The sequence below is a fragment of the Strigops habroptila genome, chromosome 14 (genome assembly GCF_004027225.2).
Source record: "Strigops habroptila isolate Jane chromosome 14, bStrHab1.2.pri, whole genome shotgun sequence".
In the NCBI taxonomy this organism is placed as follows: Eukaryota; Metazoa; Chordata; class Aves; order Psittaciformes; family Psittacidae; genus Strigops; species Strigops habroptila.
Genome location: NC_044290.2, coordinates 8356518 through 8380996, shown reverse-complemented (window position 1 = coordinate 8380996; position 24479 = coordinate 8356518). Strand labels below are relative to the sequence as shown.

The 24479-nt window shown below is 43.0% G+C and overlaps 1 protein-coding gene across 2 annotated transcripts in view; it reads right to left on the bottom strand.

Annotated features, from left to right (window-relative positions):
* The window catches only part of RAB11FIP4 (RAB11 family interacting protein 4), a 117589-nt gene that overhangs the window by 92258 nt on the left and 852 nt on the right, over positions 1–24479 (bottom strand). The gene's annotated exons all lie outside the window — the stretch shown is intronic.

Here is a 24479-nt window from a genome sequence, read left to right as displayed (position 1 = left end):
TAAACTCTTGTGGCTAAATTGCTTCTGGCTCCCATCATGTGTCTCGCTGCTCCCTGTTTATTTACACTGCTGCAGTGGTGAGAATTATGGAAAGCTGCAATAACTGAATTACTGCCACATTGCAGATAATGATGGTAAGGCCTCTTCCAGGTTGCTGCCCTAGCACATGCAGTATCTGGGATAAAAATGAACAAATAATAATAATTAAGCAAAAGAAGACTCTTAGACCATTGTGCACATTGAATGGTGCACCACTAAGTGGTAGCATCAGCACCAGCCACAGGTCAATCTTCATGCCAAAGAAACAGAAGGTAACATTTGTACAAAGGGAAGAAATACTAGCAGGTAATGTTTGTGTCCTTGTTACTATTAGCTTTATGGAATGCAGGTGAACAAAGGACTCAAGAAGATGAATGGCAAGTGCTGAGCTCAACTGAAGCAGCAGAGTTTTACTCTGAAAGCCTTCCACCAACAAACCTAAAACCTAAGGCTGCACAAAACCAAAGGTCTGCTCTCTGGGGAGGATGCCATGTGTTGGGAACGATGCAAGTGCTGCCCACCTCACCAGTGCCTCCTGTGCCAGCACCAGAGGAAGACGGCCTATGGGTTAAGGGATCCCCACCAGTCCTGACTGCCTTGCTGGGGGCACTACAGCAGACAAGCCATATTCCAGGGACAAAATGAGTCCTGAGACAAACTGAGAGCAAACAGCCAGGATGGATGCACAGGAACACAAGTGTACCTGCACAGGCCAGCTGTGGCATGTGGCAAAGCTCAAAGAAGTGAATAGGAACCTCTCCACTGACCCAGATAGCTTCTGGTCAGTGTGCAGCACCAGCAGTGAGGATAAGCCCTTTCCACCCTTGGACAAGGTTCTCACAAGCAGCAGCACTCAGCAGGAGAAGTGAGACCTACCAAGGGATTTGCCAGAGATCAGCAGCTTTATGGACTTCTGCCAGAAGTTTTACCATGTATGAGGAAGAAGCTGCAAGCTGCAGACTCACTTTTTCAGTGTCAGACTCCTGAACTCCTCTGTTCATGATTTTCTGTTGTTTCTCATGGCTCCAGCAAAACCTTTCCCTATAACATTGGATACTTCATTGCTAGGACATTTCCTTCCAGCACTAACTCTCTAAATAAACTTTATGTTCTTGTATAGTTCACCTTTCAGAGTAAGCTCTAGCTTTTCTCATCTGGTTTACAAGAATTTTCCTGTGCCTGTATCCCAGGATCAATTACTCAGCTGATTCAAACAGGAAAGCCTACACTTGCTTCAAAAGACACTTGCTATGTGGGCTAGTAATATCTCACTGGACCTATAATATAGATATACATTTAGTGCTACTACAGCATGCTGAATTAAAGCCTTGCAAACCAAAGCTTAAGAGCATCTGTGAATCAGGTGCAGGCAATGGCCTTTCAAGGTTTCTCATTCTGGCCATTCAATCCTAACACAGCACCTCAAAGATGTTGTCTGATGGTTCATTTTATGCTTGGATACACCACATATTGACAGCAAAGGGAATCTGTGGCAACCACTGAGTCTCAGGCTAGTGCCTCAGACAGACTAGACAATCTGTCACTCCTTGAATAAATTATCTGCTCAGAGAAGAATATAATATGATGCTGATCTCCAAAAAAATACTCTGTCTTCCTGTTGTCCTTTCATGGTAGTTTAAGCTGCATACACTGACTGCTCATCTGTGGAAGTCTGCAAATACAGCTGAGGTATTTACTGCCCCAGGGTCTTCCTGCTTCATAATTCAAAACCACAGCAACACCAGCGACTTCTTTCAGAAGAGACAAGAAGCATCACTCAAGGAAGCTGCCCCTGGAGGGGAGGTGAGACTGAAGCTTTAAAAGCAAAGGGATGGGAAATAAAAGTGGGAAGAGGAGAGAGATTTCTTTTCCTAAAAGACAGCAACTTGAAGTGTGGTCAGATCTCATCTGCACTCACACTGACTCTGTGTGAAGTGAGCATCCATACAGCAGGGCGCTCCAAGCTTTCTGAATCTGTGACACTGGAGAAACATCTCCAGAGAATAAGAGTTTTCTATACAATTCCTGATGTGTTTTTCTCTAGTCTCCACTGAACTTAACAACAAACCTCTGTGATTTACAGAAATGGACTTCTTTTTTTCCCCAGGATGCTGCTATTGTCCTCAGTGAAGCAAAACTCACAAAGTCCATAAAAACCATCTAATGGTACAGATGGGAAAAATCTGCACCTTGTCTAAAAGGCCATGGTTTAGCCTGGTAGGAGCTGCTGGCTCTGATCCAGAGTGAGCATAACCCATATAAGGGGAATTCTGCCTGAAGAAAGAGCTGCAGACTGAACTTCTAGGAAAAGCCAACTCAGTCTGAGTACATTAAAGGAGGTCAAATGTTAAGTAAATAATTAAAGAAGGAGAACAAGTAACAAGTATGGCTAATTCTGTGCTGAAATGGTCTGGATGCTGCACACATACATGCTCATGTCAGCACCTCCTTCCATAAGATAAGGCTCAGTTCTTGAAGGAATGGCTCAGCTTTCAGCAGACCTGTGTTTGCTACAGGCTACAGTGTTTTCATCATGGACAGGTCCTTATTTTCATTGCATGTCCACTCCCCAGACCTTCAGAATAGTGAAAATAAGCACATACCAACTGAGACACTACAGCAGTGAATCCAAATCTGTGTGCCTACGTAGGTCTGTATACGTTAAAGTAAGTACTTGTGGCAATTACAGCACTCCAAGAATTTCTAAGTAGTCAAGCAAATCCTCTGTCCCGAGATCTAGTCTTTAAATAGCACCTGTGTGAAGGAGTCTCATTACTGAAAAATCAAGTATTATTCCACATCAGGCCCTGGAACAATACTGCAGTGGGCAGCTCACATGTATCATGGATGTATGGAAAGAAGCAATTGCCTTACACGGTGTTATATAAAACCCATCAGAAACTCCAAGCCTGGCTGGTTTGAATCTATTTGGCCTGTACTCTCATCTACTGCAACACGGCTCTCACATCCAACATGCAGAGGTGGAGAGGTTCTAAAAATAATCAGTGCAGGGAGAGGGGGATGAGGAAGAAGATGTTCCTTTGGTCTGGCTGACAGATTGGGCTGCAGCTCACAATGCCCAGGGAACGCCTTGTTCCAGTCCTGCTCTGCTAGCAACCCTGCACTCCCAAACATCTCCCACATGCTTTTTATGGCAACATAACATGACCTCAGTACACATATAGAACATGAAAGAAGGGATTTTTTTTAAGTCTGAGGACAGGCCAGAAATTGTTATGAATGAGCCAAAAGAGAACTTTGACATAAGACAAAATGTAGCTGCCAGTGAATGATGTAGGACATAACCCTGATGCTAAGTCAAATATACATAGCTGCTAATTCAGTAAGAGGAATCAGGTCCCCAGCCTGTTTAGCTAGAGGTCTCTCCTGTGAACTGTAAAACTGGATTGTAAAACAAATAGAAGTCACACTCACATGTTGCCCCCTGCTTCCTCAGAACAATCCACTCCAGGGAAGCCAATGCAAAAGCATATTCTTGTGTTCAAGATTTCCTCCTCTGCTGCACTGTTATCCCAGGCTCAGATTTGAGTCATAGGAGCCTGTCACAAGTTTATGGTATGCTGGGAGAAATATTCTTCTTCCCCCCCACTTCCCAATCCCACTCTTGTTTAACTACAGCATATTCCAATTCATGCACAATTGGTGCTGCATAAGTGAAAAAGGCTTCCAGAAAGCACTAGGCAAAGTGATGAAAGTAATGTAATTGGTCTATGTAGATTAATGGTCCCAGTGCATACAGCACAGTTTATACTAAGTCACAGAGCTTAGTTTATACAGTACCTGGAACCAATTTGCAAGCAGACATAACACCCAGATTTCATCTAACACCTTCAACTACCTTGTATTTTATCACTGACATTGACTTCAGGTTACTGCTGAGAGATGGGCAGATATGGCGAGAGCAGATTAGGCAGGAGATACCACTAAAGCCGGCCCAGATGTACTGCATCCCAAATCCTGCCCTTGCAAACTGAGTGTGTCCTGGTGGAGCAAAAACCCCAGTCCCTGTGGGCTTTGATCACCAGCAGCTCTCCAGAGTATCCCACTGCATGGCAGATCGATGCACCATACTTATCCAAAACATTACAACAACATCCACAGGCAGCATCTGGACTGCCCAGTGCAAGCTATGTGCCCTGTATGTGGGCTCAGCACTGATGTGGAGTTTGCCCTTTACAGCTCTGGGAAATAAGACAGGGAAGCAGAGGCACAGGATATTGCAAAGTCATGGCCTGTTGGGAGCAAATAATGAAGGCTGAATTGTGAGAACCGAGGAGAATGGAATATTCAGAGGGTCAGGTGGCAGCAATAAAACATCACGTTTCACAGTACTATTCAACAGAACAATTCATCAGATACTCTCAGTAGATTGTAATACTGGTTCCACTTCCCCACCCCAGAAATAAACTTGTGTTACATATCAATTGCCAAGCAGATAGAGATCTACAGCCAGTGCAGCCCAATGACAAAGCTACCATACATCAACTACTCTTGGTCTTCAAAAGGGCAAAATTTACACACTAACAATGTCAAGATAAGGCACTAATTCAATAAAAGTGATAGCCACTGCAAATTCTGCTTAGCATTTTTCACTTCACTTCATAAAGAGAATGGAACAAACTCAGGACCTGCCAACAGAAGAAAAGAAATATGCCAAAGAAACTATCACCTAGCACATAGCCTATAGCCAGCAAGTCCAGATTCCAACACCAGGAAAAAAGGCAGCAGCAAATCCTGTGCAAATAACTCAGCAGCAGAGATTTTGAATGAGGGAAAAGACCTTGAGCACAGGCCACTGAAGCTGTTCACAAACAAGGATCAGTGACACTAAAATCACAGAACTAAATATTCACTCTCAGAAGTGGAAAAATACGACATAGAGCTTTAAAAGTGCGTGGAGCTCACAAAGAACAGGTGGATGCACTTTGGGCATACCTGGGAACATGTTCCCTGGAGCTGCCTCCTCTGGCTCTGCTGCTTTCATGCATAGCCCGAAAAGCAAAGGCGTGAATAAAGCGAAGCTCGGGACCCACAGTTAGGGAAGATGTAGAGCAGGATGTGACCAAACCGATACTGGTTACTAAAGGTTTCCAATGGATGGCTGACACATATTGCTTCCTCCTGTGCATGCAGCCCGCTGCTTAAGGACTTGGGCCCAGCACAGCAGCTCTCAGCTGGGCCGACATCCACCCCTTTTCCTGTCTCCTGTACACAAAAAGAAGGAAATTCGTGGGCAGGCTGAGAGCTTGGGCAGTTTTTCATACCTGCATTGCTAAGAAGCAAGATAGAGAGACCTGTAAATATTTTAAACAGCATTTATTAACAATTTCATTGTTTCTTCCTGATAAATGTTAGATAACTGCTTTGGGAATAGGGCTTCTGAGTTTTAAGCATAAACTGGTACAGCTTCTTTAACAAAACCATTACAGGGCCTGTTCCAATCTCAGAGTGGCATCAATGAGAACTTCATTAAAGCTCAGTTATACCAATGCTAGAGCTAATGGAGAACAGAGTTAGAGCCTTGAAGTGTCCTTCGGTCTAAGGGAATAAAAATCCTAAACAGAATTTGCTCATCTAATAACATGAAAAGAGAAACTCTGAATTTTTCCAGGTAGTTTTCTGCAAGGTCTCTAAAGGCTGTTTTCTTTTGTTCACATTCCACTGTTTTCAAGAGTGTCAGAGGACAGACAGGTTCTCCCTCTTGTTATCTCTTTTATGCCAACAAAAAAACCAGAATATGAAGCTTCTGGGATTTTCGGCAGTAAAGACCAAAGATAGTCAGTCTAAGATGAAATGTCTTTGCTTTTGTTTGAAAAGATCAGTGAAATCTTCCCACAAGGACGAAGACTCTGAAAAGATTTATACAAGTGCTCAGTTTGCATTTAAAAGTTTCAATTCAGAGCTCACAGAGCTTTTGGTCCAGGTTTGGCTGAGCCCAGTTCAGGCAATACCTTGCACAGAATCAGAGCTGTGTCTTCCTTCACTGCCACAGACACAGCTACACTACTGTAAAGATGCAGACTTGAGCTAGGAGTCAGTTTTTGTTCTTCCTGAGCAAGAAATTAAAGCAGGAACAATAAGATTTGTGTTTAAGCAGTCAGTAGAGGTTACAAATCACAGTTGCCATTGGTAAGAAAACGTGAACACTGTAGACAAGCATCTACAATAAATGCAGTGGTCGCATGTGTGTTCAGCCACTGCTCATTAGTCTTTTGCATTTGGTACTGCAGAGAGATCTGCTGATAGCTTTCAGACAGTATTTCCATCAGGAGTGATTGTTTGCTGAGTCTGTCCCATAATTTTAAAATCCAAGTCAATTTTAAACACGCTGAGCAGACATCAGGTACCTTGTTCTCTTCCATTCTAGCCCAGTGATTCTGAGGATTATTAGTTTTCTTTGCACCTATTTTTAGCTTTGTTCTAACCACCACGGCCCTTGGTAAACGATGCTCTTCTAAATATGTGGCTTACCCTCTTCTCTTCAAGGTACTTGCAGCAACTAAGTTAGGCTCTGATCTGGCCATCCTCTGTGGACACAGGGAGCCCTCCTAAAGTCAATGGAGCTCCACAAAGGTGCAAAACAATGCAAGGTTTTGGAATATCCATTTGTTTGAGGAAATTTCCTACTGCCAACCTCAACAGACTAGTAGACATTTCAAGTAGAGGTTTCCTCTCATTCAGACAGGAGCCCATGCAGAACAAGCCAACACTTGGGTACATCTAAACTTTACCACCTGACTTACACGTGCTGATGTTCTCGTCTGTGATACTCAGCCACGTTTGTACATGCTCAAGCTTTCCATGGAAAGCAAACACGAACCTAACCCCGAACTGCAGTGCAGGACATGGTCTGACCCCATGTAATGGTTGGTTTGCTCCCTCTGGCAGGAGCAACACCCTCATTAAGAGCAACAGCATAGGCTGGTAGATAATCACTCCATCATTTTCTAGCATTATATAGGCTGGTTTCCAGGCTCTGCCATGGTCAAGCTCTGTTCACAAACACTCAGCCCAGACAGTGAAATTTAAAAGCAACTTACGTCCACTTCAGCAATGTATGTTCATTTTTTAACAGGAGAAAATGAGATGCCATGGCTCAGGCTCTAGCTTCTGACAACACCCCATCTTTGATGTGGGAAGAAGATGGGATGGGGGAAATGTATATAAGTAAAAGCTGTTTAAAAACAGCAGGAGTCATGATAGTTACAGGTAACCTGTCAGATACAGACATGACACTTTCACATAACGTGCTGACTAATGCATCACTGCAGCAAACTGTCAAAATATGTTGACAGACCTTCATGTAGTGAATAGAAACCTGTTTATTTTAATGTTAATCCTCCTACTATAATGCAGCTTGATGGAACTGCATACGTCCTTTTGTTCCCAATGCACAGATTATCCAACATGTGGCCAAAGTACCAATTCAAGGATGCTGTCTAGATGGTGGAGATGTTTTTCTAGGTCTGGATAAACAAAGCTGTTCATACGTTTGAACTCCAGAGTCTGAGCTTGCTCTGCAATCCCACAGAAGACAGGAATTGCACTAAGAGTTTTGACCCTACACTAGCTAGGAAAGATTTAAGGGCAGAAAGGTGTATGACAAGTCACTGGAAAGAGTGCTGTCCCTGCAAGAAAGACAGAACATAAACCCTGCCAAGGACCTCAAAGTAGGACTATAGGCAGCAAAAGAAAAAGAAAAGACTGACACAGAAATAGAAAACAGGAAGGAAAATATCAGCAACAAGTTTAGCATGTGCTTTTCACTAAGCGTGTGAAGCTGTACACACAGCAGTAAGAGTGTTCAGTGCCTTAGGTCTCTGTCCTTTGAGTCTCAAGGAAGCACTGCACACAATCTTGGATGAGCCAGTAGAGAATTTCCTGCATATCATTTCCTTTTTGTCACTTATTTTGATTAACCTGATTGCTCTTTACTGCAAAGAGCAGAGCTCTCAGGAAACCAGGAAGTACAGATGAAACTCATCTGGGGTGTGATGTATTCAAGCACCTTTTCTGCACTTGGGTTATTTTAAAAGGTCAGATATAATTGCAAACTGTAGATGCAGGGTACCTGTATCAAAATTCTCCTCATATATTTTCTTTTGTGGCATGTGTATTTGAGCTTCCTCAGCGCTGTCTGTGATTCAGGTGAATCTCAGAGATCCTTAATAAAGCTACAGAACAGTTTAATTTTCCAAATAAAAAGATGATTCCTATATTTCACTTGAATGTATTTAATCTAAATATTTGAGTGTTTTATGCCGAACGAGAGGAGTCAGTGGCTTGAGTCACAGTGGCAACTAGCACTGGCAACTCCAGCCCCCAGTTTAATTACAAATCACTGCCAAGGAACAGGCAGCGTTTGTTTCCAGACCAAGTGGGTTGTCAGAATACTTTGTATTATCATTTAGTCTGACAGCACTATCACAGAGTGTTGACTCAGACCTGCCCTGAAGATAGACTTTGGAACATCTTGATCAGTGAGCACATTTCCTTCCCAACGCTGCTCTGCTATTCAGAATCTCACCTTGCAGGGATGCTGAGCAGTTTAGCCCCAATGCAGCACAACTGCAGAGCGTGTGCTTCAAGGGCCACAGATATTCCTGTTGAAGCCAGGGCTACTCATGCACACAGCCAAGCTTGTGCTGAAGTGCCAGGTCAGAATTCTGCAGGTTTCAATCCACTGTCTGTCAACACAAGTTTCTGGTTCTCCATTTTCTCTTTCCCAACCTTATTCCCTTAGAGTTCTCTCTCAAAGAGGCAGCCCTTGGCTCAACAGAAATATTATGCTATAGCTTAGGAAGACTGATTTAATATCTCAGCATTCCTGACAGGTGTCCAGTCTAGTCTTAAACATCTTAAACATTTTACATCTACTGCCAGCAGCTTCTTCCACTGCTCAGCTCTCCTTACAGATAATAGACCAGAATAAAACAACAAATTAACCTTCCTTCTGGAAAAAACCTGTGGCAGTGAATGGAAATGATGGATTTCTACTCTACTTGTAGAATTTAATAATGAAATGTACTTTTGCTGTGGAATTCTATAGCCTGGTTAAAACCTCAGAAAGATGTCAGGTTTTACAGCCCTTGTGCTTTCAGATTAATTTCCGGAGAATCATGTTAAAATGGGTGCCCCCAACCATACAGACTTCTTGAGGCTTAACTTCAACAAATCACTGCTATAGCGTTCAACTTCAACCTTTTATTCAACTCCATTCCTGTTCAACAGAAACCATCAATGCTTTTATCTTCATATACCTAGATGCTAATAACATCACTGGGCTCTGAGCACATACCTAGAGCTTGGCACAACTGAAGCCTATGGGTTTTCCTCCCTTTCACTGCCTTTATCAATGGTATAAATTCTGCCACCCACATGAGACTATCCACCAACATCTGGCTGTACTTATGCAGAGGATGAGCAGTAGTGCAGGCTGTACTGCACTTCTTGCACCAATGCTGTTGTTAGAGCTCTTCCCCTGCCTTTTAGAAACCTAAAACTTCTCCCCCCTCCCCTTTTTCTTTGTATTGACAAATTTTCAGCACAAGTAATGGAGCTTCTTACCAAGCTGGTCAGCATCACAAGCTCTGGCACTGCAGCAATGTACTATCAGTGAAACAGCAGAAGCTCCTGGTTGCACAAGGATCACCAGCTCAGCTTTCACACCAAGTGTGTTTCTCATTTTTCGCCTCTTCAGGAAGTGTTGCCCATCAGCAGCATTCTTGGGCCTGGCCATCTACAGAGCTGTTGTGGCAGGCTGCTGTGTGTGACACCTAAACCACACATACTCCAGCTCAGCCCTGTCACCTCTTTAACTTCATCAGCAGCTATGATTCAGTCTTGGCACATGCAAGGCACTGAGAGGCTGTACCAGGAGAACTCTGCTGAGGTGCTGTATAGACCCTTTTTGATTAAAGATTTTCACAGCACTGCCAAATCCTTTTTTCTTACTCAGCTACCTTGAACTCAGATTTTCAATCTAATTCCATAGAGAGCTTTGGCAAGAAATCTCTACTGCAAGCAAAAAAAACCAAATTTAAAACACTTCACTGCCCATTGGAGGCTATTCTTAACTTGGGTAACTTTGCACCAGCATCTTTATTTCCCTTCCCCACTACTCTTGTGAATAGCATTTCAAAAAGTAACAAATTAGGAATTACTACCAAATGCTGAGACTCAACAGAGCCCAGGGAAGTCCAACGCATTTCTTGGCTGCTTCCTGCATGAGCATGGGCTCTACTGTTCAAAGCAATGTCATAACTCTCACTCATACAGGCATTTACCACCATGAAGCTTGTACCTGATCATAAGAACCCAGGGGAGCTGTCTTCTTTGGCATCAGCTTCGTTGCAAAGTGTTCTGCTAAATGCTTCTTGTTTGTGCCCAGATTTCAGGACTGTGGAACCACCTTGCAATTGATCCGAAGCAAAGATCATCTCTTTGGCAAGAAAGCAAGAAAGCATCTGCAGGAGATAGCTTCCCCAGAAACAACGTGGGCTTATTGTTTACTACTTGCCCGGCGTTTGTGCCAAGAGGTTCTAGAATACAGGCCACCCCAGGCTGTACAAATGCAGTTCCTTGCACCCTGAAGAACCCATAACCCAGCTCATATACAGAGATATTATAACCAAGAGGAGACAAAATCCTGAGTTGATTGGATTTCTCAGGAGCCATTTGCAATTTTCCATGTGCTGAACAAGACACTGAAGAAAACCAAGTTTCAGGATTGCTGAGCATTGTACCCTAAAGCAAAACCAGAGCCTGGTGCTGCCTCTGCCTACAGGGCTGGGGTGAGTAATTGCTCCCAGATTCTTCTACAAGCCAGAGAGAGAGATTTCAAATCCCCTTCCCTGACACCTGTACAACGCCATTTGATGTCTACAGATAGTGCTGAGAGGACGGTGCACTCTGAGCATTTATCATCATGATAAAACCTGTCTTGCAGAGCCACCAGTTAGCGTATTGCACTGTTGCATTCCTATTAGCAACAGCAAAAAGGACAAAGAAGAGGGATCAGAGCAGCTCTGCTATCTACCACTCCAAGACACTCTTTTGTAACAACACTTGCTGAGTGAGAGCCAAGGCTGTAGGAATCTAAGCCTTTGCTTTAGATCCCCTACCATGTGGCAGACCCTGAATATTCATAACCTATTAAAAGCTTTCAAAGTGTAAATTCATCTCACAATCAAGTGAGCTGATTTATTCACACAGCTGAGTCACACTCATTTACAGCCTGTGACCTAAATCTACTAATCTGCCACCAAAAAAAGGTCTTTTTTATTTCGATACTATTAGTTGAACAAAGGGGAATATTTTAAAGTTGTGTGTGCCATTTCCTTCAAGCAGCGGCTGATGCACAGCTCAGGGTGGTACAAAACCTTCCATCTCTGCTGGTCCCAAGAAGGGATGCAGATACTGCTTATGTTATCTGGCATGTGGTGACCCATTTAACAGACTTCACAAAATCTTCATGGGAATCACATCAGCTCTTTAATAAGAGTCTCTTGAGTGCCAAGCAGCAAGTATCATGGAAACCTCACCTAAAGAGAGCAATAACTCCCTCCTTAATAACAGAAAGCACAACAGCCAGTTCCAACAGTAGGGAAAACAGTAGGTTCCAACCCTAACTATTCTATGATTCTAAAATTGCTCTGCTGAGAACAATGTGTTACTTGGTCCAGCATCTCCTGAGTCTACTGAGGGCCAAGGTAGAATTTTGCTGAGCCTCTGCTGTACTTGGGGAAATAAAATCACATTTTCAAAAATGCCTGGAGCTTTTTGGAGTCACTGACTTCCAGCAGAATTAGAGAAGCATTAAATACAGTTTGGGAGGTTACATTTAAAATGCCATCAAAATTTAATCTTTTGATAGCTTCTCCTTTCCTCCCCATCTGATAGCCCATGACATTGCCCAAGTTCATCGTTGATACCAGAACTAGACCCATGAGCTCCCGAAGAAAGAGTGAGTTTTTGAAAGGTTAAAGCTCAGTCCTGTGCTGAAATTGCCATCACAATCTAATTACAGCGTGCACTGAGCACACACCTTGGGTCTTAAAATCAAGTTCCAAGTTCTGGCAGTTTACTCCCAGAAATCAGCTCCTCCATGTGGGTATTAAGATATACACACATACATAATCAAACAGCATAAACACTGGTTCCATTTCACCTGTATTTCCTTTGTATTTATTCCCTGCTGTTCATCTGTTTGCAATCTGTCCATTTGAAGAGAACATCTTTCTTCTCCCTTCCCACTGGGATCCTTCTGCCCAATTCATTTAGAGAAACCACAAGTCAATGTGGATGACAGCACAGTAGCATTATTAACAGCAGGTTTACCAAAATTAAGCAGGCATAATGGCTAATAGACTGATTGTAACATGGGTTTCTACCAGTAGCAAGAATGGGAAAGAAAACACAGAAAGGAAAAAGAAAAATTAAAGTTACAATTGTATTTGATTACTTAGAGAAATACCTTCTATGACTGGCACAGCTGCTACCCAGTGAATGACACAAGCTCCTAAAACAGTGAGCTTTAAAGTAGTTATAAAGGGTGAAAGGGAAAGAAAGAAACCAGCGTACCCACTCAGTGAGGTCAGATCACACAGGCACCTTCAGAACTCTGAGAACACCCTTCTGGAGTCTCACTTCTTCATACAAAATCCCCAAAATAAAGGACCAGTTCTGCACCTTTGGCTCTGCATGAGGTGCTCCAGAGGATGCTCTGCCTGGTGTCCTTGTAGGCTCAGGAACCTACAAGGCAACAACACTGAATGCAAGTGTCCCTTCAGCCATACAGCATTCTGGAAGATGAACCCGATGCTCTTATCTCATGACAGAACAAAGTCAAGGGGGTGGAATGGGGAATCAGACCCCATGTTTCACAGCTGTTATCCATGGCAGCCCTTCCTCCTGTAAAAAAGGTATTTGAAATGTGTCTCTTCACACTTCTTCCCCAAAATAGAGACACCAACAATTTCTTGCTGTGCAAGGAGAGTCTGTACTCCTACTCTTTTCACCCTGCACTGCAAATCCAGGGAGTCAGCATTACATATTAGTGCAACATCTACAAAATGCAAGCGGTGGCAAGCACTGAATTAGGAGAAGTGCCATTGAGCAGAATGTATTGCTAAAGAGCCGCCGCAGCAGCCAACTGCAATAAACCCAAAGGTAATTTAGAACCACATTACTGCACCAACTCAATCAAGCAAGCGTTTCACCTGAAATGTTGTATAAATCATTTGTGTTTAGAACCACTTAAACTAGCTCCTCCAAAGCTCCATTCCCTTCCAAATAGGTACTAATTTGCTTTAACATAGCTAGTGCTACCTGACCAGCATCAGTTAAACAGGAGCCACCTACCAAAAAGCACAAGCAATGATGAGTCCAAAACTCGAGCTCTCCCTAAAGAAGGAAGGATTAACTGGGAAAATAACATAGTGAGGCCAGAACATCATGCATTACTTTGACTAGTCTCCAGCAAAAGCAGCACCCAGATGGAGCTGTGATGCTGTGGACCGACAGTGGTGATTACAGTCTGCTCATGATGTGGCCCTTGAGGCATCATTGAATCTCATGTATTAAATGTCCTTGCTGCATGGTGCCCTCCTTCTCCTCCTCATAGCTTTCTGTGGCCCCGGGCAGCAAACTGAGAGCAGCAATTTGGCCCAGCGTGTGCCAATGCACTGAATGTTTGGTGCCTACCCAAAAGGACGAGCTGATAAGAGAAGAGGACCAACCTCTACCAGGACCATGCAGGGAGCAGCATGGTTCATACGCACTGAGCACAAGGCAGAAGTACCAAGAGGATGCCTCCACACACCAGGACTGTCAAGTTTCTGAAAACGCATTTGGAATGCCATGGGGAAATAAAACTATTGCTGGGGAAAAAAAACCTGTAGTTCACAACAGTCATACCAGGTTTACAAGAAAAATTCAGTAAGAAAAATCACATGGGCCTACGCACAAAGGGAAAGCAATCTGTGCCTTGTACTTCTGGCAAAATGAAAGTGGTTTGTGAATATTCCACCTTTTCCTGAGGTTACCTGAGTGACTACATAAATCAAGAATCAAATGATCTGCCAGTGTTCGCACCAGGACAGTAAACTGACCTATGCCAAGTTCACCGTACACAGCAAACTATCTTCTTATCCATGGAAAAGACATCGGGAGCTTGGTCAGAGCCAAAGCTTCCAATCTGGCTGACAGATATCCAAAAATCCTCTAGATGACCAGCAGAGCCACCTGGCAAGGTGACTATAAGGACAGTTGTGAGGTGGTATGTTATTGATAAAGATACTAGCCTGTCACCTCAAGGTAGCCCTGCCAGTTCTAAATGTATTCACCTCCAAATTTAGATTTTCCCAAATGAGAGCTGTCAACAGCAGACTGTTCAAACCAATTTCATTCTCTAAACAAGACATATTGGACTGCCTGATTGGGAGCAAATATCACAGCACTTTCCAGTAAATGCATCCAACTGTGCAGAAGAGCTTGCGTTTGGCAAAGGGCACGCAATTCCCAGGTGAGAAGGCAAAATGCAGTTTTCCTCGGTGGAAGCTTCCATCCCTTGTAATTGCTCAGTAAGAAAAGCAAAACTGACATTATCAAAGCTCCTTTGAAGATGTGTCCCAAACCACTTCTCGATTCTTTCTTTTCAAACAATCCCAAAGAGAACTGAGGAATGAAACATACAATTCACTCTTCACATCAGAGGCTACAATTCACAAGTGTCACCAGTTCTCACCAGTGTCTGGCTGCAGTAAATGAAGTCAGATTTCATTTGCTCAAGGCCAGGGAATGATGACACAACTGTGATCACAAGCGGTGAAAACCAATAGCCAAGTAACAAATACTCACGAGCCAAAATCCTGTGTCCTCTCGCACCAGTTTAAAGCTGTTTCTGCTTCCTACACAAGCTCACTGATTCCCCTCCCCCCCCCCAAAGATTCCATGCTTCTAGTCTCTTACAGAGCTTGGCATTATCCATGGTTCTGCTTTACCTATTGCTTTATTTTCCCCCCACCTCTGGATAACTGCAAGCTGAACACAACTCCAGTTAGGCAGAGGAGAGGTGTACTGAATAGGGTATTTCCTCCTTCTCCTACATCCACAGTCTCTGCTCTTGCTCGATATGTAACTTGCTAAAAAATTGATTTTTTCAGCTTTCTCACCAAGTAAAGGAAATCAAAACAATTCTTTTCTTTTTCATGTTTCTCAGAAGAAAACCGAAACACAAATGCTTTGTGTTGGGCAAAATCTCTTGGTTTGGAGCATTGTCACTTATTGTTTGCCAAGTATTTCCATTTAAGTTTTGTCAATAAAAAGCTTCAAATGGAAACAATCAAGATACCATACTTAAAAAACCCACCCAACCAACCAAAACAAACCCCCAAACCCCCTAAGGTGAAGTTAATCACACTCCTACTTTTTTAATGCAAAAATAATTTGCCAAACTCATCTAAAATTTTAGGATTCTTTCCCCTCCACCTCTTCACATACAAACCAGACTTGGGGTCTATACGTTACTTGCCAAAAGAAGACAGGAAGAAAACATGAGCTTCAGCTGAGACACCGTTAGGCTGTTTTGTATTGCTGAGATGCTGCCACACTGCAGATGAGCCAACACTGGGAGTTTCTCAGCATTGAACAAACACATAACTGATTGTCCACGTTCTACAGAAACGATTTTATGTTGTCAACAGCTCTATCTCTTGTCAGGTGTGTCTGACCACAGGAGGGAACACACAGGTTTGATGTGAGTTGCCCACCTCTGTAGAGTACGCCTGTGGCAGAGTTGGGATACTCTGAGTTGGAACAGCTTAGTCTACAATGGTTTGTTCCTTACGAAAATGGGTTACCTGATGGAAAAAATTCCCAAGGCACCCATTCAGAAAAGAAGAAACACTATTCAACACGGCAGTTCTTTTTAGACCAAAGCAAGCACACTGCTTCAGAGCACTCTCATCAACATGTTATCTTTAGCCTTCCCAGCAGCATTAGGTTCCCCAATAATATCAGTAGGCTGCTATAGGAATTCTTCAGCACTCTTTCTTCCCCGAGATTCCCCTTTAACAACAAATGCAGAACACTTGTTCTTCTCTTCTGCAAAGCTCTCCAAGCTGCTGACTCTGCTAACAAACATTCATCATGAGAATATCTGTATTTACTTAAAGTTGCTGTGCATACACCTGAAGAACAGTTAAGTTCAGGATCCAGTTGTTATTACACACATGCCTCAGACTGAATCCTCAAATCAATGCCCTTGCTCTGCGCAATTAGCCTCTGAAGGTGAAGGTCCTATCTCAATGCTGCTGCACAGAGCCTGAGATAGTCCTGTAAAAAAAATTATGCTCCCATGAAATACATTTTTATTTCATGGCTTTGCTCCCATTCAAACACATCTGCTGTGGTGACCCTCACAGTTCAAACAGGCTGGTCAACACGAGGCCATCCCGGCTTGACAAGGCTGCCAGCCAGCTCATGGCCACATTACACGCCCAGATGCACCGCTGAGCACAGTAACTGCCATGCTGGCCAACCACCCTAGCCAGTGAACCAGGGCCTCAAGAGCAAAATGTTCTTAAAGCCTGAATGAAAGCAGCTGTAATAGCTAGAGCAGGTCACTATAGGCTCCCATCTTCTCCAAGCTGGATGCAAAAGGGCTCTATTCCATACCACTGGCCACCAGCTAGTGCTTGGTCTGTTGCATGACTGAAACCAAATAAAGAACCAGCAAGAGAAACAGCAACAGAGCTGGTCTTTACTACAAGGCTGCAAATCCTTTGGTCAATCCTTAATCCTTTACACACAATGGTACACCACTGAAGGCAATGGGACTGGGATTCCTTGGGTCAAAATGCCAAACCTGCTCTCACTGATGCTGTTGGTAGACCCAGTAGGAAATAACAGCAGAATCCTTCTCTTATGTCCCTTTTCCTTCCATTTGCACCCTGCATCCCTAAGAGCCTTCCATGGCTGCCTTTAACCCTCTTTGAAGACGACTGTTGTATTTTGATGCAATATCACACCAATCCAGCACACAATAGACTTCTGCAAAAAAATTCTTCTAATGAGAGTCCTTATCACAGCTTTCTACTGTTCCCAATAGCTAACACCATCAAGAAAGGTGGCCTTAGCACCATTACCAGAGGATTCTGTACTACTTTATGGTGACAGAATGTACAATTGCACAGGGACAAAAGGGTAAGTGCCAACAATTACAAATGGTCTCTGTGCTGACATCTCTGCGGCATTTCACTTTCTGAATTGCTATTAGTTACTGTATCCTAACACACACATTGTATGGTTTAATAGGGTAAAATGTGCTCAACTGATTGTACAGTCATTTACTATAAAAACAGTGAAATCACCAATATTTTAGGACCGTTTCTCAAATCTATTAATACCATGCAAACATATGGACAAAGCTGTTTATATCTGCACATTTGTTTGGGTTTTTTATTATAACAACAGAAGTGTCACTGGAAAAGAATATCCCATGTTCCAAAAGCCATCTGGATCCCACTGGGGAGGGTCAGTTCATCGAAGGTGATTGAACAACACCAGAATGTCTTCACTGTTCCATTGCAAATCTTCACAATAAACTGGTCCCTGAGGATGTCCAGAATGACCCCCACACAGGGAAAATATGACACATGCTTCATCAGCAAACCTGCAGCAGGTGTACCAGAAATGTGCCCCTGGTTGGAACACCACAGAACACTGCTGCAGGCTGAAGATCCCCTACAGAAAAGGGCTCCCTGCAAGTTTCCTGCCCAAGGGCTGCTTGCAGGGGTCTATACCATGCCCCTGCTGCTCTGCTGGAGGTGAGACAGAGCCTGCTCTGGGGCAGAAGGGAATGGCTCTGCTCTCCAAAGAGCAGCCCTGAACTGAGAGGGGAAAAAAAGAAGTTTGTCAATGCAGGTGTGTGTGTGATCTTATGGAACACTTTAGAAGACACATTTTTGAGCATCGAAATGTAGATAATTTTAAAACTGACACCACTCTAGAGGAAGAAACTGATTTGGTTGACATCCCTCATTCCACCAGGCCAACAGACTCTCCACTCCAGAACAGACAATTCCAGTACCTTTCCTTCTAATTTCAGGAAACCTAACAGAGAAGAGTCTCTACCATTTCTAAGCTTTTCACTTGGCTCCCTAAATCCATAACACTACATCTGAACTAAGTTGTCCAAGCAGCTTTAAAATCTGAAGAGCACACTGCATTTTTCCAGGTCCATGCCTGTGCACTGACCGTTGCTCTCCTGTAGGATTTTGACCCCACAGTTCACTCCCACCATTCACTCTGGGGCCCAACATTCTGGAGAGCTCAACTGGATGCAACGCTTAGGAAGGAGCCCTACTATTTTTAATTGCATATAAAATGTGAAAACAGCATTCATAGTTCTATAGGAACACTTATATTGTCTGCAAGTGAGGACCTTCAATTATACCTTGAGTAAAAAGGAACTGAAATGTATTATACAGTGCTTTGTTTACACTCACGCTGCTGTGTAAAACCATATGTTATAGTACTAGTGATTGTGTCTGATGCTCTCTTTTATCATTCAGGTACTTAATCATACCCTACACCGAGTTAACTATGTTCAGAGCACGGATGGGTATTTATTCAGCAGCCTGTGCAAGTATCTAGGTCTGAGATCACGTGTGTCTCCCAAAATACTGCATATTTTAAGAACTGCTAGACCTTCATCTCTAGCTCTTGAGCAGTCTCATTCAAAAATCAAATCAGGGATTTTAAAATGTTTGTGAACATTAGCATTAAAATCAGATACAATTAATAGGAAACTCAGCTACACAGAGAATAAAAGCAATCACATTTACTTATGGAAACATTAAAAGGCAATTGATTTTTTTTCCACATTGTTGCTATAAAAGCACTGCTGCTGAGCACGAGTCGATTGTGCTAAATTGCAGGTAATGATGCAATTTAGAAACCAAAAATAGTTCTGCGTTGGGGATCACCCCCACAAATACTACCTGGCAGGGGCTTGTTCCTCCTCCAAGACTTACCCTTCCTTGTAGCAATTCTGTATAAGTCGCTTTTCAAAGATTAATCATATTAGAGGAATAAAATCAGTACGTGCTAGAATCTGCAGAAGCAAATTTCTGGAGAACATGCAGACATGTCACAGCACCAATGGTACAATTTAACAGCATGGATTGAATCAGGCATGGAGAGGGGGGAAGAGGGAGGAGAATTTACATAGACAATACCTGGTCTTGCTAGGCAGCTGAATGTTTTAACCTCACCGCTTACCTATGCTACGTTCCATACTGTACACAAAAGATGCAGTCCTGTCATCTATGCTTGATCCATATGCTTTTTTCTTTACTTTTTCAGTTAATGATAAGACAACAGAATATCACTGTACCTGTACTAAATGCAAACACTGAGGTAGTTATAAAACACAGTCATTTAAATATCAAGAATTGCTATCAAAATTGTTTGCCTTTCCGTTAGGCATTAAGAATTTACTATTTCAGATCACTGACTTGCATGGCAAAACACAGCAACAATCAATTCTTAACTACACATACAACCCCCTCAGAGCTCTCACCTTTGAAATGCAAACATATTACACACAATGAATTAAACTCATGAGTGCACAGCAAACTACAGCTTCTCTCTCCACAACAGTGCTTCAGAAAATGTTTGATTAACAGTAAGTACTAAGCTTGCTTTATGTTAGCTGTTTAGAAACACATGCTTAGTTTCAGGGTATACCAAAAGGCTATTTTGAACATATTCAGTGTTGGTTTATATTGAATTAGGAAGGCTACAGTGACTGCACCTTGACTAATCCACAAAGTAAATACCCCACTCTGCCATTTCAGAACTGCCTTTTTCCTCAAGTCACTGTCAATGATATGAATATCTGGGTCATTAGCAAATATAGATTTAAGGAGTCTAAATAAGTGGCAGCCTTGCTGCTGCCTAGGGAACACCATCGCATAGGAGTGCTCTTTGCACCTTCATTACATCTAGGCAAATACTTTCTTTTTTCTTTCAGTAATGATTTCCAGGGAAAGCAGAGAAGAAAGAAGTCCTAACTCTTTTCTGCCTCCATTATGAAGATGGCAGTATCAGTTGGTAACACCCTAATACTTTTATTTCAATGCCTCACTGCCAAAGTCTCCTTTTCTCATGGCTGCAGGTAAATCCCAAGCATACTGCTATTATCAAGAAGGTATGAACTTGTCTCTGTCATCATGCACACCCATGCAAATTTGCAGTAATTCCATTAATTTCTGGGTGCAACTCTGAACTGCAACACTACAGCTGAGATTCACCCAGATCATTCAGAAAGGCTCTGTATTGTCATGCAGTGAAATTACACTCCTGCTCTTTACAGAATAAGCTACTTACAGAGCAGTTACAATAGAAGGGCTGCGTTTAGAGCGTGACTCTGTCAGGTGTCCCTAGCAGACATCTGAGAGCAAGTCAAAATGCAGCAAGAGAACTGTCATTAATCTCAGCCAGCAGCCACAATCTACTACCTGAGCAGCACTTGATGTTGATGTCTTTAATTTCAGCCCAGAATGGGGATGAATGGAAGCAACTAAAGTCAACAACAAGCATCTCCCTATTTCAATAGTTTCTTTTGACCATAAAGTTTAATTTGTTCACATGAAATATGGGAGCTTCTTTTCAGCTACTTCTGTTCTCCACCACTAGTAAACCATTGACTTCAAGTGAATTACTGTCTATTCACAAGAATAATTGATATTGGCCTATAGATATTATTAGCTGCTGAAGTTCCCTCTCAGGTGTGACACTGCTTCAAATTGCTGAGTGTCTGTTGATCATGACAAATATTACTGTCTAAGCACCTGCATGGTTTGCACACCTCCAAAAGGTGCTTACATAGAAGTTGTCAACATGTTCAGCCTGTTTCACTTGTTGCTGAAAACGGAATGTAAAGTTTAAATAGAATCTGGCATAATGAAACATCAACTGGCACTACCCTGAAATACACATTCACACAATCCACTGCCAGCACTGGGGCTTGCTGAACATGTCACTCACAACGCTCCTAGACACTTGGCTGCTAGTGCAACTATCTTCCCAGTGAAAGGGAACCAGATGGCGAGCGACTCTTGGCATTTTTCTATGTTATGTGAAGTGTTTCTTCAGCTAGTGAGCACATGCCATCCCGTCAAGTCGCTTTGGAAACAGCCCTTCACGTCTTTCTTCAGATTCCTCCACAAACGGCAAACAGCCCATTCAAGAGGAAGGCAAGGCCCAAGCCTGCTATTTTTAAGCACTGAACCAAAAGTCTCAGCTAGGAGTTTCTGTTGTCAGTGGAGATAAAGGAGCACCTCTAAAGATTTATTTCATCCTTGGGTCCTGTTATACCCTCTGAGTGTTTAATTGCTCATCAGTGACCATGGGGGAAGATTAATTTAGACAACTCAGTTAAATGCCTACCATCAGATGGGATGAACAGAGGCCAAAATGCCAAACTGCTTAAAAACAGAAGTTCCACAACTATTTGTGTGGGCAAGCAGTGCTTGACAGCTAGCCTGGTCTGCTCTTAATTCAGGCAACACAGCAGGAATTCAGAGACATGATTCTGCTCCTGGCTCTGCCAAATTAACAGGACCAAGACACTTCTTCATCTACATGAGACACATGCTTTGTAGGGCAAAGCAAAATTTTACAAGCAATATTGCTTGAAGTGCTTCCACAGCCAGAACACCTAAACAACTGCTCTGAGGCAATTCTGCTGCAGCAGACTCACAATGACTGCACAGCAAGAAGAGGATTTCAGTGTGCATGGGAAAGGCAGAATGGAGTGAGGTACAGTCACAATGGTGCGGTCTTAAAGAAGAAAAGCAAAGCATCAAGCTATTAGAAGTAGAGACTTCAAAAGGACACTAAAAGTAAAATAGTAAATTAATCTGAAATGTTAAAGTTTATTACTTTGACTGTGCAGGTAAGGACTGCTTTGCTTGACTAGTAAGATGCTGCCTTGCTGCAACATTTTGCCTTGGGGCAGTTTTCAGAGTTGTTATCTTTCAGGAATGATAAATTTCAGCATGGTGACTACCTGTGCACCCACACACACAGAGAAGAAAGAAAAAGGAATTTGAAAGGAAATGAAAAACCAGAAAAGGCTACATGCCCTGCAGGGTCCAACCACAGCCCTACTGAACTTACCATTAAGGATTTATAGACTCCAAACTTTGGACGGTGGTGGCTCTGAGGAGGTAGAGAAGAGGTGGAAAGCTGTGTATTGGGCTGGCACAACTGAAGGGGCACATACTCCCTCATTTCATAAACCAGTGATCCAGGGCTACTGTTGGTAGGAATCAGAACTATTCAGGCCACAATGCTACAAATTAGGATCCTTTCTGTTACCAGATAAATTACGTAGACAGCAGCAGCAAGTAATTTACACATGAGGGCAAATCAATCATTCACTGATGCCAGTGAAAAGATGTAAAGGGACCTAAGGTGGATCAGGTCCAAGAAGTGGAGCATGTTCCAATGTATACTTAATTTTCAATGACAGTAAATGTTCTGCTGTGTTAAAGGGAGCTGCTCTCTAGCAGTGTCTCCTCAGTTTAATTTCATGAGATGGATTTCTGCACAGAGCTTATTAGGTTCCTGCAGATGCCAGGCTGAAAGCACTGTGCTATACAGGAGAATAGATTCTCACCATCTCCAAACATCAACTGTGATTCATCACACATAAAGTTCATTTTTAACAAGACTTAAAACCAGACTAGCTCACCTACTGTGATTGTTCTATAGTAAATCTGCACTTGGAAAACTGATCCTGTATTTCCCTAGCAAGCCTCTTTTGGTGACTTACAAATCCCATTTACTCAGCTGACACATGCTCCTTTGAAGTCAAGGGACTGCTAGCCAACAACTACAACAGGCACAGGGAAGCAAACCAGAACAGGTTCTATTCTAACCCTGATAGATACATAGATAAGACTTCTCTGACCCAGTTTTGCAAATATCTTATTGAACACTGAACAAAATACAAATGCATTTCTCATCACTGGAAATCTCTCCATGTGTGCCCAGTATAAGCCAGCCCATCCTGAAACCTCCCACTAACAACTGGTACTTTTCTACTGGCATCATTGTGAGATTTCCAGTTTTCTTTCCCATTCTATTCAAATATTTTCCAACTAATATACTCCAATTCACTCTAAGCTTATGAGATCACCACCTGAATCCTCCTTTGCATCTTACAGAACATGCTCCCTTCTCACAACCTTAGAGATTTCTAAGACCAAAAAGGATTGTTATGCTCATCAATGCCATCCTGCCGCAAAACAGGCAGTGGAATTTGACCAGTCTCCCTCAGTGCTGCAAGAGAAAGCCACTGATCTGCCGCCAAATAAATGCAGTAGTGCAGAAAGCAATTCTCATGCAGTGTATCTGGCGGGAAGGATTTTAAAAGACTTCTATTAGTTTATATAAAATGATATAACTTACCAAGAAATAAATAAACCCAGAAATCAATAAAGCTCTCTACTATTTCTCCTCATTTCGGTGGTTAAAACAAGCTCTATCTTTTCATTAAGAAAATGTTTAACAGACCTGTGACTATCCGCAAGCAATAAGCCTCCTGTCTTCTGGTCTTCTGATTTCATTCACAAGCTGTGTTTCATTAGCAGTGGTAAGCCAAAAATAAGTAATTTGCTCCAACAATTACTGTGAATTCACTCTGGTTTTGCTGCCTCTTTGGCATCCCTTTATAAACTACCATTTAATTGACTCTTCACATTAATTTGCTTTATTGTACTTTAAAAGGTTGGCTGATACTGGTTTTCTGAATGCTGTCCTATTCCCAACTCCATTCCCCTTCCCCAGCACCCGAAATTCCTGGGATATACTGTGAAGCATTAAACAGCTCAGTGCAATATCCTGAGAGTTCTCCTAGGAAAAGAAGCGTTTCTTGCTGGTTAATTTGTTGGAACTGCAGCCCTTCACTGAATCACTTAAGGGAACTGTTTCAAACCAAAGGCACATCACTGCCCTCGCAGACACTGGCCTGAATCCCACTCTCATTTACACTGATGACACGGATTTACAGTGGTCCCACTGACGCAGGGGCCCCACCGAGACCAGTGGCGCGACTCCAGATTTACGCTGTGTCACTGAAGGGCTGGATGGAGCCCTTGCTTCCAGCCCATCACCTGGAGGGTTTAGGGTGCCCCTGGGCTGGTGCTTCCCTGACTGTTCAGACACTGCTGCGCTTCACCTGCCCGCTGCCACCTTTAGCTCCCTCAGCCCCAAGCTTTGCTCCCCGCAGAGCCCGGTACCCCGGTGAGGACGCAGCTCAGCCGGGACAGAATAAACCCACTATCACCACAATAAATACACCTCCCCGAAAGGCGCAGCACCGGGACGGCCCGGGGGAAGGGGAC